The following is a 5,753-nucleotide window of genomic DNA, read 5'->3' on the forward strand; positions in this document are numbered from 1 at the left end:
TGCATATAATGTCAATGAAAAAATTAGAATATTTTTGACAATAATATAGAAATCATTGCAATTAAATCAAATAATAATATAATATAATATACCATTAGAAGAGAATTATTTAAACTTACGTCTTAAGTAAATAACTTGTGGCAATTGGCAAAATAAGGTATCTCTGATATCAGGATTACGGAAAAACCAGTTAGTGCAATTTTCAAAAAACAATTTATTTTACGATCAAATTTTTTAATTTTTTTTTATGATCTTTAAAATTTGCATAGATAGAGTAACTATTTTCATTAGCTGGGTGATGTCAATGTCAAAAAGCATCTCATCAACCTTAGGGTAATTATGTTTATTAAATATACGCAGAATGTAATATAATTTTTTACGAATAGATACTTTATAACTAGTCTGCAGTAACATTTTGATGCAAATCTTTTTGACCAAAATGATCACTAAATTAATTCCACTTATGCAAAAATATATATATTTATAATAACTACAGTATATTTTGAACTTGGGAACAATTTTTGTGAATAACAACCATATCATAAGCAATGCTTTAAATAACACACTTTTAAGAGTGCCATTTACAGCATTACCTAAAAATAATTTTTATAAAAAATCAAAATAATTGTTTGAAAAATTGTTTTTAGGTAATGCGACCTAACATTAACAGCCTTTAGAAAGGAAATTTTTACTTTTATTAAAAACTTTTAATAATTAGGTTTAAAAGATGTCTTGAAAAAGAAGAACAAAAATGTGCTTTTCACCGGTACACCTTTTGAGTTTATGGTGTCCTCAAAAAGCATACTTTCCTCATTGCATGAATAAATAGTGAAAGAAATCTCCCACTTTTTCGGACATCACCAAAACAAATCGTCTTATCAATGTCAAAGAGATACAATAAAGTATTTTCAATTTTTGAAATTCTGCGTTTTACTCTTTTAATGCGTGTTGAAACAAGAAAATGCTATTTCCAAAGTCGATCAAAACTACACTCAATGTACAGAAACACAACACAAACAAATGTATACGACACTCAGGCGCTACTCGACTTTCGCACCTTTTTTTTTATTTTATGATTGATTCTGATAGAGAATTTTATGCTCATTAAGAATCGTATAAAAACATAGGTCTCAAAATCAACGGAAAGTGCTCTAATCTGAAGTTGAAAGTACAAAAATATATGACAAATTCCTAATATTCGCCCTCTTGAAAAGTGACTTTTTCTGTGACTTCAGATTAAAGCACTTTCCGTTAATTTTGAGACCTATGTTTTTTATGATTCTTAATCAGCATAAAATTCTCTATCAGAATCAATCATAAAATAAAAAAAAAAGGAGAGGGGGTGCAAAAGTTGAGTAGCGCCCGACACTCAATACTCCAAAGAAAGAATTTGAATCTTTATGATATCAATTTTTTACGTGAGATTTTGTACTCTTAGAAGCAGTTTAAGGGGACTACCAAAACATGTCGTCTTATCTATATCGAAGCGATACGATGAAGTATTTTCAATTGGTGAAATTCTGCGTTTTACTCTTTTAATGCGTTTTAAAACAAGAAAATGCTTTTTACAAATTCAATGAAAACTATTCTCAATGTACAGAAACACAACACAAACAAATATATACGATACCTAATACTCTAAAGAAAGAGTTTAAAAACATATAAAACTAATGTTTCACTAGAGATTTTGAATCCGTGAGAGTGTACTCAAGTTTTGCAAATCCTATAAAATATAGGTTAAAAAGAAAGTTTGAATATCTGGAAAATACTACTAACGATAAATAATACCGCAACTATGTTAGCTTAAAATACTTTTTTAAAGAAAAAGTTTGCCGAAAATGTGGCTTCTGCACAACAACGCAACAAAAGATGAAATTTTTTACGTTAAGAGAGCATATAAACAAAGTGATTCCATTTGAAAGACCTTATAAATTATATATGCAGTCTTTTACTATTTAACATTAAAAGCAAAATGTCACAGGTTTTATACGTGTATTTTTAGTGATGCTTTTGGGCATACAGGCAACTTTATACACCAGACCATCAAACCAGAAATGCTGTGTAAGGAGAAGTGTTCAACAACAATTTTTTTCTAAGTTCTGGGCAAAAGTGAGCATGCTGAACATAAAATAGATAGGAAGGGAGGGGGCAAGGTGAAGCGTGGGCCAATTAAAAACTGAGTTTAATTCAGGCTTAATTTAAGACATGATTCTAGTACCGAATATGAAATAAATTTAAATAAATACATACATTGTATGACAATATATAATGCAAACTAAAGTACAACAATAATTATATTTTTCTTGTTCTAAATGCATTTTGGTCAAAATTCATAGTTCTTATTATTTAACTTCCCCAAGATTACCCCCTTCCTTTTTCTGAAATCACTGTAGTAAAGTCTATCAGTAGAAAATTTTTTTTTATTAAAAGCAATGATCTTAGGTCACCGGTGGTTTGAAGTGAAGGCACATTTTCTTAAGTTTTAGCTGCAGCCATTTTTAGAAGTATATTAATTTTTTAATGAATTTTATCTTATCAGTGACTTTCTAAAAATTTGGAAGCCTATTTAAAGTATGAACGAAACACGTTTTCACTACCAAAGTTTTTTTTTTTGAAAAACAGAAATTTAAAATGACCTTATCTCATGAACGACAAAAGATTTTTGGCTAAAATTTTCAGGAATTGTTTTTGTCACTGATATTAATCAACCCACCATGAGTCATTAAAATCTGAAGTGGTCCATGTTGAAATCCTAAAACTTTAATCAATTTGGCATGGAATAAACTAGGTCTGACCTGGGCCCCAGGTGTTTATTTAAATAAATTTTTAAATTTACTTTATCATCAAAAGATTTTATTTTTTGTCTCTAAAAAAATAGGTAAATGCAATTGTTATGTTTATATGATTGGAAATAATACCAAGCATATAAAAAAGGCACAAATATAAATGCTTACGCGTTCTCTGTATTTAATCTCATTGCTTTTAATTTTAATAAGCGATCAGACCATTTTCTGAATGGAATCCTATATTAGTGCATGGATCCACTCATTATTCTAAATTTCTCTCGCTTTAACGTGAAATTTCAACGATTTGCTTTTAAACCTTCTGGAGCTTGAATTCTATTTGCATCTGATATTTATTTTTATTCTCAAATGAGAATAAAAATAAATATTTAAAAACACACATCAAAATCCCAACAGTTATAACCATCTTCATCCAACTATAAGACACTAGCATGGTAAAAGTATTTTACATAATTTTCTAAATTCAACAAAATCTTTACATAAAACAAACTGAAAATAATAATGAAAATAGGAAGTAAAGATAGTTAGATAAAAGTCTGCACTAATTTATGCGATTATGTTAGTATAATACGCACACACTGAAAAAAAGTCACATTAAAAACATCAATTCAATATTGTACATAATAAAGATACTTACTGTGTTTATACAAAAGACGGTATTACAAATTAAGAAAAATTATCATACATTTACCGATGCAGGCAAACATCTGCTAACAACATATGCACTTTAAGCTTACCTGTATGCTTCCCCCCTTATATTTTTCCCTGTATTTATTACTTTTATAAATTACGGCTGTGCGTTTATTGTTTATACTTCTGTTATTTGACCTTTTCACACAGTTCTTGCAAAAATGTCTGTTAGAAACGATAAAAAACACAATTTTCTTTTTCTTCTGACTAAAATGCTTTTTCTGTTCACACGACGCCTTAAAACTGTATAAAGTACGTTTTTAAACAAATTTATGTCTAAACGATGTTTTTTAGTCGTAGCATTTGATAATGCTACCTAAGTGCTAAATGAATGCTACCTAGTTCTAGATAATGTTAAACAATTGTCTTAATTTATGTATAGTAAAGAGTCACATTCCGTAAACGCGTCAATCTCCTCCTAAGTTTAACTTTAGATCTAACACAATTTCACATTGAAAGCAAACTTTTTCTAATAGATTTAATCTAGTATAACAGAATAATGCATTTGATAATTTGTATAAACCGAGCCTCGGCAATCTACTAAGACGGAATAGTCAAAGTTTATGATTTATAATAAATTTTCAGTTTTTAAAGAGCACTTGCTTTCAATATTATAATAGTATTAGTGTATGGAGCAGGAGAGCCGCATTTTAACATCAAAATTTTAACATAAAATTTGGCTTGCGAGCTGCAGGTTGACGACCCCTGGTATAATGTAGTGTAGTAAAAATACAATGGAGATACTTACATAAATCTTTTTTTTTTTTTTACCGCAGACCTACAAAAAGCAGAAAAAGGTTCTGAATGTGTGAGGTATTTTTAAAGCGCGACACGGTTTTAAAAAAGTAGAAACATGATTGGTTTCTGTCATTAAAGTACTGAAGGTTGAGTGAGTTGAACACAAGACTACAAACACTGTCTAATTTTCCTTCTTACAAAATTTATTTAAGAAAAAGTAACAAAATTAATTTAAAGTTAACTTTTCTTGACCTCCCCCTTTATCAAAAAATGTCAAAGATTTTCAGCTCTTGCCCCTCCCTCTATTTTGGTGACGTATTTAATGAACAGCTTCTAATGACTAATGTCGTGGAGCATAAAAAAATTGAAATAATGTTTGAAAGCTTTTACTGTCTAGACAGTAAAAGCTTTTAAAGTTCATTTCAATTTTTATACAATTTTGATGTTTATTTCAATTATTCAATTTTTTTTTTCAGTTTATCTTATATATTATTCAATTTTTATGCAATGTTTATGTGTATTTTAATTTTTATCTGTTCAGGCATCTGTACAGATACAACCTCTTCTGGTATTAATTCTAATTAGTATCATTCTGTTTGTAAACTTTTAAAAGAAATACATTAACATAAGCTTTTTTTACTGTCCAGACAGTAAAAGCTTTTAAAATGTATTTTAATTTTTATGCGATGTTTAGTTCAGTTACTAAATTTTTTTTTCAGTTCATTTCAATTATTCAATTTTTATGCAATCTGTTCAGAAGTCTGTACAGATACAGCCTCTTCCGGTCCTTAATTCTAAAGAGTATCACAATTTAATAATTTAACTATTCACAAAGTTAAATTAGTAAAAATTTAACTTAGTGAACTACCTTAAAATATTCAGTGAACGGCTTCTTAAACATAAGAAGCTCTATATACCACAGTATCTCCCCAGTTGGCACAAGACATGTTTTAGACGTTTTAAACACATGTTTAAGACGTAATAGTAATATTTATAACTGCAAAAATAAAAAAAAATATTTAAAAAGATAAATCAATTTGTGGAACACGATACATGCATTATGCTGTAGGCAGCCAACACAATTAGGAAAAAAGGTTAACAAAATATTTTATCAACTAAGGCTTAAAAAAATTTTATTTGCTACACACTAGGTTGGAAATGAAGTTGTTATATGGTGTTAATATGATGGTACTTATTCAGTAACCGATTCAGGAGAGGGGATGCATCAACCAGAATTAAAAAATTTTTTTTTCCTCGTACCGTGAAAACCGGATCTGAACAAGTTAAAGATGATGGTTATTGTAGATTTTTGTACCAATTTTTTTAGTCTATATTGTGCTTAAATCTATATTATTATATGAGATCTCCTCCAGCTTTTCTTTTCTCCAATGTTGCTAATCATATTACTTATAGTCTACTTTTATATAATATGTTTTTAAGTTGTGGAACAAATTAGTTGTTCTTGTTTGCACATTCGACGATTAACTAAGCAATAGTCAAATTGCAAAGAGAGAAATCATT

Source organism: Hydra vulgaris, chromosome 01 (assembly GCF_038396675.1).
Source record: "Hydra vulgaris chromosome 01, alternate assembly HydraT2T_AEP".
In the NCBI taxonomy this organism is placed as follows: domain Eukaryota; kingdom Metazoa; phylum Cnidaria; class Hydrozoa; order Anthoathecata; family Hydridae; genus Hydra; species Hydra vulgaris.